Source organism: Chelonoidis abingdonii, chromosome 4 (genome assembly GCF_003597395.2).
Source record: "Chelonoidis abingdonii isolate Lonesome George chromosome 4, CheloAbing_2.0, whole genome shotgun sequence".
Classification (NCBI taxonomy): domain Eukaryota; kingdom Metazoa; phylum Chordata; order Testudines; family Testudinidae; genus Chelonoidis; species Chelonoidis abingdonii.
In genome coordinates this window covers 64,956,548-64,966,356 of record NC_133772.1, presented here as the reverse complement: position 1 = coordinate 64,966,356, position 9,809 = coordinate 64,956,548, and the positions used below count along the sequence as shown (strand labels likewise).

The following is a 9,809-nucleotide window of genomic DNA, read 5'->3' as shown; positions in this document are numbered from 1 at the left end:
GTCTCCCCTTATCAGTTTTGAGGAAGTTGAAGCTGGTTCTTAGCTGGTTTTTGCTGAGCAGATTGCAGAAGTGCAGGGTTTGTTAACCACCAATCAAATGCTAACACGACCGAAGCCTGTGTGTGAGTGTGTATAAAAGATTTTTGATTTTTGTACTGAGTAGAGTTTTTTGTACCAAGATACAAGGCTCTCCTTTCTTCTGCAGAATAAAGTATCTTTTCCTTATCCCTGTCAAGCTGTTATTGGCTCTCAGCTAAGACCCGATATTTCGGTAACAGTTTCTGGTGACACCAGACGGGACCTTCCTAACTTGGACATCGGACTCCCGATGGCTGCAGCGAACTAGGAGCGGCGCCACAGGGGTGTTTAGCCCCTCTTCCTCACTCCACCGCAGCCCCTGGGGTTCGTGCTCCAATAAGGTGAGCCCTAATAGCATAAGGAAATGCTATCTGATTCTGGTTTGCTATCTGGTTCTGGTTCTGTTCTGTTTAACCGGTTACTGTTGTTTTTTTGCTCTGTTCATTTGGGGGTTAGGTGTGTGGGCGAACTGAACCTCTCGTTCGTAATTCATCAGAGTGGAAGCCATTGCATGCAATGAAGCTCTAAGGTCAAATTGAAATCCTTCTGTCTCGTCCCCTGTAGTGGTCAGTGTATAGAAGTAAAAAAAACCTGGATTAAACCGTAATTCCCTCTGCTCTCTGTGTAATTCTCTGTTCCGTTTAAGCGTCAGAAAACAAATGGGTGGGTCTCTGGATAAACCCTCTAAGGATAGTCCTTTTACTTATATGTTGAGTAAACGGCCTTTACCCACTGTTCAAAAAAAAATGTCAAAAAAAAATTAAATAGTTAAACGCCAATGGGCCATGTGTTTTTGTCCAGGTGGCAAGCCTCACGAGGGAGGACTTGGGTAGTCTTGCAAGTAAAAATGTTTAAGGGAAGAGACCAGAAAGGGTGGAGGCTAGTTAAAAAGCCCACCCTTCTAGCTAAACTGGTAGTGAAACAAGTTGGTGCCCATGAAAGGGACAGTTCAGCGAGAAAAGCAGGATCGGGCCCAACCGGGCAGGCAACAGACAAAAAAATTAAAAAACAGGTTAAAAAATTTTAAAAGTATAATAAAAAAAAAAAAGTAATTAAGTGTAAGCATGGGAATTTCAAATACCCAGGACAATATTAAAATGGTCATTTAAGTTAATAAAAGTGGCTGTTGGAAGACAAGCAAATAATTTAAAAAAAAGTAAAAAGTTAACTCTGTAGTTGCTGGAGGGAACAGCAGTTGAACTTTGTAAAAATGCTAAAGAGGAAAGTTCTTGGTGTCTTTAAAATGTTTGTAAATAAATTCAGGCAAAAAAATTATTAAATTGCAATCATTTGGCTATAAACAATTTAGTTAAATTAGCTAAAAAATGTATACAGTGCTATGTAACTAAAATTTTATTAAGCTCTAAAAGGCACTATAAGAAGTAATGTTTTCTTTCAGTGTTTAAAAGCAAAAGTTAAAAATAAAAAGCAATCAAAATTCTGGTAAAGTTAATTATGTCCCTTTTAAGGTAAGAATCTTTAAGCTGTAAATAGCTTTGGATCCAGAAGCAAGCCAGAAAGCATCTGTATTAATGCAAATTATCTAACTAATAAGGTAAAAGCCACTGAAACCTGGGCTGCCTATAAAACAAGTACAAAAAAAAAATAGGGTAATTCCTCTTTTTTGCCTAAAATCAACCAGCGTATTTGTATATTTTAATCAATGATTAACTGCCCAAAAAAGTAGACCTCTGCTTTTTTTTTCTTTCAAATAATCAAAAAAAAACTAATGCCAGCTAAACAGCATTTAACGTACCATGCATTTACTGACACAATAAAAATTGTGTTTTGTGTTCTATGTTCTGTTTTATGGTGTTTATCTCATAGCTAAAATTATTGTATTTAATATTTTCATAAAATAATCTAATTTAAAATCAAACAAAAGGTTCAATGCAAATACTTGTTTTATTCAACTTAAAATAAAAAGTGTTTAAATAAATCAAAACAATGTAATATACTAAAGTCTAATACATTTGCTCAAGTAAAAAAAAAAACAACTTCATTGGCCAGATTGTTAATTAAAAATTTTTTGTTAAAATTTGCCTACCAACAGTCTTTAAAAGCAAAAACATAAAAAGTTAACCCACTCCCCATATTGTACATGGGATCCTTCTGGCTACCTCAAATTTCTAGCCAGAGAGCTAGGAATGGTGAAAAGCTATTGAACTAAAAGTTGTATTAAATAAACTCCTCAAAGTGGGTGTGCTTGTCCTGGCTTGTTGCTCCAAAGCTCTGTAAAAACTCATTTTAGTAAAAGGGTATATGTGGCATATATTAAATAATAAAACTAATATACTGTATAATAGCAATGTTTTATATATTCATTATTTAAAGAAATGTATAAGTAAAAAGTAAAAGTTTCCTTTGTAGGTTAAAAAAAGCCAAAATAAATAAATAAATAAACTAAAAAAAATAGCTAGCATGCTTAGGCTAAAAATAAGACTGGCCCCATTCAAGGACACTCCACACAGCTAAAACTTGGTGAACAACCAAAAAGGGGGGGGGGCCTTGAATGTGCCCAAACAGCTATAAAATCTGCAAAACACTGCTAGGAACTAATAAAATGTATTAGGTTTCCTTTCTCACAGATAAAGAAGCGCTACCCAAAGACCCTAGCAGCCCTGCCACTCCTTGGAATCAGGAGACTGAATCTATGTAAAGGTCTACCAGCGAAAGACTGCTTTAGCTCCATGCTAAAAAGTCCCTTATTAAGTCCTGCTAACTACCAACACCGCTGTAAAGTGCCAAAAACTGACTGCTTGGACCCATGATTCTCACTGCAAAATAACCCCTTCACCTCAGAAGAATTCTCCTACTAATAATTAGCCTATTCCTCCTTCTAGCTCTGCTGTGCCTTCTGCACAGCAGAAAAAAAGAACAAGGTGAAGTGCTAGTAACCTCTCCCTTGTCCACTAACAAACCTACTGTGCCTTTAAATTTTTCTAAAAAAAGCAAAACTATTACAGGGTAATGTGCTGGCAACCTCTCCCCTGTAAAATGCTAAACCACAACTGTTTCAAAAAAAACAACAGCACTCCACTAAAATTGCCAAAGTCCAAAAATGCCTAACTAAAAAAAATATTAAAAACTAATTCTAGTAAAAAAACAAAAAAATTATATACTGGCAGAAAGAAATTTGTGGAACCCATGCTTGGGAATGTGGTATTAATTAAATTTTGGGGTTTGTTCTATAGGCTGCGCCCTGTGTTCTAAATAAATCCTTCAGCATGTATTGGTCTCTCTAATTAAATTTTAAATAACAGATACCAAAAGCACCTTGTTGCCCCTGCCATCTCCCCCATTACCCTGTAATACACCCCCTCCTAGGCTATTAATGTTAATGCCTTTTAAAAATATCAAAAATAATTAAATAACAAATATAATATAATACTACACCAAAAAAATGGTATTAAATATCACTAAAGCTGGGAAGGCATTGCAGTAAAATCTAGTATGTTTAAAAATTCAGAATTTCCTAAATGACCAGCTAATGGTCATTTACAAGCAGCCAGTAGGGAGAAGCAGAAGCCTCACGGACACAGTACCCTAAACTTTTGAACTGTCTCCCCTTATCAGTTTTGAGGAAGTTGAAGCTGGTTCTTAGCTGGTTTTTGCTGAGCAGATTGCAGAAGTGCAGGGTTTGTTAACCACCAATCAAATGCTAGCACGACCGAAGCCTGTGTGTGAGTGTGTATAAAAGATTCTTGATTTTTGTACTGAGTAAAGTTTTTTGTACCAAGGCACAAGGCTCTCCTTTCTTCTGCAGAATAAAGCATCTTTTCCTTATCCCTGTCAAGCTGTTATTGGCTCTCAGCTAGGCAGACCCGATATTTCGGTAACAATGTCTTTGTAAATCTGCTACCACACAAAATTACAATACAAACATCTAGCACAGCAGAAGCATTTACTGGGTCAAAAGGGTCTACTATTAAGAATGTTGCTTGTTATTCTCAGTAACAAGAGATAGAAGTAAATGAGATCACCAAATCCAAACACCACAGATAGCTCAAATCCATCTCTAATTCACATTTTTCAGAGTAATAGTACAATTTTGTGGCCACACTGGGAAAAGTAGATAATGACTGCAAATTGTGTTGTATTTATGTTGAAGATGGACACAGAGGGGTTCAATGATTTATCCAAAGTTTGATAGTGAGTCAATAAGGTCCCCAATCCAGGAGAATTCAAATGTCCATATCAGTCCTAGAACCACAAGAAAATAAGTATTTTATAAATCTCCATTCTGACAATGCCTATGAATCTATGGCTTTTTGCTGCTCTAGTAGCTACTGCAACATGAAAAGGGTATAATTCCATCACATTGGCACTTCCTCTTTTAATTTGCACAGGATTCAATAGTTTTTCCTCTTTCAGCTCTTTAAGAATTTTACAGTCCTTTAATGAGTAACTAAAAAGGGTGAACACTTGGTGAGCCTCTGCCAGAGATTTAATTATATGATCGCTCTTAGTCTTTCGGGAAACTAGATGAGTGGTATTGTACTTTGTGGTCTGGCCTATGTTCTTTTTAAAACTTAACTGTTTCAGTAGTTTGTCTTGTGTGGATGCTACCCTAATGAAAAGAACTCTGACTTAATTGGCAGGCTATTTTTTTCAGCTTGTCCGTCTTACATTTACAACTACATCATTTTTATACAGTGCATCATTCACATTTAGATACCCAGGCTTACTCTCTATGGAAAAGTGAGGCTATATAGCATAGTCTTTACCATGTCTGCCTCATCGTAAGAGAAGTGGTTTCACTTAGCAGACATTAATGACTTTGTGCTCTTGCCACCATGTGTGCTTTGAACCGATCAGGTGTCTTAATCCCCTCTATCTCACATGCTTCCTTTATACCAGCAACTTTATCTGCTCAGGGACAGGAATAATTTTCATTTCTCATAGTACATTCCTATTACATTTAGTTGTGGCTCACAAAAATAGATGCATGCAGTATAGTTCTAGCACTCTAGGCTGCCTGCCTAGATTTATGTGCTCCTTACTAACTGCACAGTAGGTTCTTCTCTCTGGAAAAAGTCACAGCTCTTTCAGCACAAGCCTATCATAGATTTTTATCTGCTGAGTCAACTCTTCTCTTTCATTCCTTCTTCCCAACAATGACAAACCTTTCTCTAATCACACTTGGAAAAAATACCCGCTCTGTTTCTCCACTGCACTGAATTTAAAAGGCTTCATGAATCCTTGATTACTGATAAACACAGCACTTGCTCTGCACATTGTTGTTTAAACCCTCTACTAGGGCATTTTCTTTAGGCTCATAACTTTCCAGACTGTTTCTACAATGATTGCAGCTGACTCTGAGCTATTCTTTTATAAGGCCCACAGAGGGAAGCTTCTCATCCCAGGACCCAATCAGGTTTTCTCATTAATTAGGCTGCTTGAGAGCAGCAAGCTGAACATGTTTGCTAATCATGTTAAATGCTATGCTAGGAGCCTTCCTGTGGCTCCTACCTCTTCTGCCTCTCCAAAAGTGCCTTGAAAATGCTTCCTTGATAATATATTCTTGTCTGGGTTAAATATGGTTTTACAGTGAGAAGGATTCTACTATTGTCTGTGGAAGTGGGGGAGAACTTTTTCTGATATACACACTGTCCCTCTATTGCCCCTAAATTTCTGCTCCTTAGATCCCTCTTTTCTCCCCACTCCTCTGGGGTGGCGGTGTAGTCATCTCTTTGCTTTACTTTCACATACCTCAGACGTGGAGGAGGGGCTTTTAGCGGGAGGGGGGAGCTAGCGCCCTCCCATGTTCTGGCACTCAAAAGGACATACCTCAGACAGTCCTGTTTGCTTGTTGCCCTGTATTTCTCTTCTTATTTCTGTGTTTCTTGGCCCTTCTTTCATTTCTCTTGCTTCCCCTCATTGGTCCCTAATTTTCATATTAATACCCCTTTTTTCAAGTCATTTGAGATTGCGACAAATTCATCATACCCTTCACTAGTTTGCCCCCTCAGGAGTTTGATTGTTTTTTGAAGTATAGAGGAGTTCTTCCTGATCATAGCCTGAATTCCTTTACTCTCCTCCACAAAAGCCATCCACTGTAAAGGTTGCTGGTTCAGGGAGGCGGAGAGGCACAGCCATCTGTTCTTGGTTTGCCTGAGGTACCCTAACATTGATAGCAAGAGGTGAAAGATCAGAACACAAACTGACAGATTCTAATTTTAGTCACACAGGTGTAGATCTAGAATACTCCTACTTCTTTTGAAGTGTATAGACCTGATTCTTAGTTGTTCCACTCCTGTGCTTGGGGCAGGGATGAGGAGAGGGGGCAAAGGTGGCTTTAAATAACCTTTGCATTCCTATAATCTGGCCTGTGGATAATCCTGTCTATCCCCTGGCAAACATCAGGGCAGCCTCAGGGCTACACTAATTTATACTCTTATCCCCAGAGCTCTCTCTAGGCCTTGGGAAGCAGAGAACAGCTTTAGTGAAATGCACTTTTCTGCCCACTTTGAGTTTCTTTTATACCACTCTAACAGCTTAAAGGGATCTGAATGTAACAGAATTAGGATTGATCACATTGGTGTAAATGAGATTGTAATCTGGCCCAAGGATTTAGGAACTAGGAGACTTCTCAGCAGAAAGTATTCTGGAAACTTCTTCTAGAGAAACAGTAGTAATGAAAATAAGAGAGAATTAAAGATTGCCACCACTTTCTGGGACACTTTCATGAGGTATTTATTATCCATTTTAGGTCTTAATGAAGCTCCCATTACCATGTTGTCTGAGTACCTCACCATCTTTAATAATAAGGTAGAGAAACGCCATTTTCTGCATTTAACAGGTGGAGAAATGAGGTACAAAGGTACCATGTAGCAACATAGGGGATTGAACTAATTCCTAGACAGAGGACCTAACTACTGGACCCCTCTTCTTTTCATCCCTTCTAGGCCTCAGTCTCATTCTTAGTGAATAGGTAGTTCCATCACTAAACCACCATCTGTATCACCACCAAATGACACCCTTTTGGGGAGTATCAGTAGAAAGGCCAAGGTTCAAGAGTCTGATCTTCCCACTGAAGTCAATACGAGTTTTTATATTGGCTTAAATGGAAACAGGGCCAGGTTTTAAGGGTTTCACCAAAAGCCCCATGAAGTTATTTGAAAGATGAAGCCTAAATTTTGTATAGTCAATGGAGTACCTTTTAGTATGTCTATGCTGAAATGTAAGCCCAGAGTTTGAACTCAGGCTCAAGCCTAACCCCGCTTCTATCTATACACAAACTGCATTAAGCCAGGGGGAGGACCCAGGACCCCACAAATGTGGAGGGCTTGAGCCTGAGTCAAGCTAGGTTCAGACCCTATTACTCTGCAGTTAGATACAGCCCCACTTGACTCATGCTCTGGGAGGCTGCCAAAAGTTTCCCACAATCCCATGGGACAACTTTCTTTGTCCTCTGGACAGGTAAGTTTGGTGGACAGTCAAGTTTTCCTACATTGCACCATAAACAAAGGGCTAGAGCAGCCACATTTTGGGAAAGTGCTAGGAAGTCTGGGATATGGTGCTTGATCTCAGGCCCACATAATGAGGTATAGACACTAAAGCCCCAATTTAGGACCCAGGGGTCAGCAATTCCTAACCTGGGGTTAAAAATGAGTATAGCTGCACAAAGCCCTAGATCAACATTCTGCTAACCCTTGGCTTATGTGGTAGCGCAGACGTAGCCTGCGGACGTGTCTACACTGCATTAAAACACTCATGCCTGGCCTGTGTCAGCTGACTTGGGCATGGGCTACAAGGCTGTAAAATTGCAGTGCAGATGTTTGGGGTTGGGTTGGAGGCCAGGCCCTCGGACCCCAGGAGGGTCCCTGGGCCCAGTGTCCAGCCCAAGCCTGAACACCTACCCTGTAATTTTGTGGTCCCACAGCCCAGTCCCTACTAACCAGAGTCAGCTGACACAGGTCAACCCCAGGTGTTTTATTCCAGTGTAGGCATATCCTCAGAAATTATATTTATATCGGGGTTGAGGCTTTTCTGAGGAATGCTGCCCTCAATTACACAAGCTCTAGGGTAGTAAAATGCACTAGAATAATACCTGCACACTATGGCAATTGGTGCTACATAAATACCTTAAATAGATAGACTTGCTAGCAAAGCCCTCCCAACCTGCAGTAGAGGCAGAGCAGCAACTCATCTGGAGCTTGTAGCAGACCTTACCTGTGGTGCAAGCTGGGACCAGAGTAGGTGAGTATATGCCATGTTCCCTCCGCTCCAGACAGTTGGTTGAAAAATAGAAAAACAATTTGAAAATTTTTTGAAATGTCAAACTTTTTTTCTGTTTTTCAGGGTTTAAAATGGATAAAGAATTTTATTTAAGAAAATTTAAAAATAATTTTGAAAAAATCATATTTTTATTTCCTACCTTTTTGACTTTTCAGAACTGAGTACAATAAAATTAGCAATATGCATGGGTTGGGGAGGTGTTTTGTTGTTTTTCCTTTTTTAATTTTTCCATTTGATATTTTGCAATATGTCTAAACTCCTCAATCTTTTGAAAAGATCCAGACTGGCAGAGTTACAGAGTTTACTTTTTCTTTTGATACTGTTGCTTTTCCAAAACTAAGGATGTTTTGAAAAGGTATAGAGAGGAAAAGGAGGCTGGGAGGATGGGCAATGAAAGAAAAAGGACAGAAAAACTGAAAGCAAAACAAAACCAAAGTAACTCTGTACATCATCCATTTTACTGCATTCCATGGTAAAAAGAGGATAAAGTGAAAAAATTGAAAGAAAGGCAAAAAACAAAAATCTGAAGAAAATTGTTTGAAATTTTCAATTTTAATGGATACCTGGACGTTTAAAAAAATTGAAAGATTTTTGTGAACATTTTTATTTTAAAAGAGGCCATTTGTCGTTATTTAAAATATATAATGAATAATTTCAACCAGTGAGGCAGATTACCATGAGGACACTTGCCTGGAACTGACTTCTGGTTTTACCAACAAAAACATCCTCATTAGACTATAAACCTTCCCTGGAGAATGGTGCAGTGTCAGGTGAGGGGTAACAACAACATGGCTTCTCAGGTTGCCATAGAAGAAGGAAACCAGTGCTCTTGCCTGGGAGAAATATTACAAGATCTTCCTGTTGAAGAAAAAATGCATTAGAGCCAACTTCTGTGCTTGGATCGACACACAGAGATTCCATTGACTTTAGTGGGATTCACACGTGTGTCAAAGGGCAGAATGCAGCTTCTAGAGTTTCATTTGCATAGTGGAATCTTTAATCACTGACTCTGCCTTTTCAAAAGAAATTAAAATCAGTATATCACTAAACTATGGAACATAAACAATCATTTATCCTTACAATTGGAATAACTAATTTTTTAACCAGACAAACTTGGACTAGGCTATGTGAGAACCCAAACTTTTTTAAACACTGAACATCTGATATGATGCTGTAGTCCTATGATAAAGTCCTGTGTACAGCAGGTATCAGAAATGCCACAAAATAAAGCTATGGTAGTTGCTTGGAGTCTAATATTCTTTTGTTGCATAGCACTCATTTTCTATTTCCTTCTAAATAGAGGGAAAGATTGATAGAAAGTCCAATTTGCATTTAAATTACATCATCCACATTTTCTCATGCCCTGTGGGAGTTTTGTCACTTATGGCATTAGTTGCAGAATCATAGTCATAGCATTTAAGGCCAAAATGGACAACCAGATCATCCAGTCTGACCTGCTGTATATCACAGGCCAGCAGCACCATCCATCA

At 38.7% G+C, this 9,809-nt stretch overlaps 1 long non-coding RNA gene across 1 annotated transcript in view; it reads left to right on the top strand.

Moving 5' to 3' along the window:
- The first annotated feature begins 336 nt into the window (after window positions 1-336).
- Window positions 337-9,809, top strand: part of LOC142046759 (uncharacterized) — a 347,351-nt gene continuing 337,878 nt past the window's right edge. The window contains exon 1 of the long non-coding RNA XR_012655762.1: window positions 337-419. This is a non-coding gene — a long non-coding RNA (uncharacterized LOC142046759). The remainder of the gene's footprint in view (window positions 420-9,809) is intronic.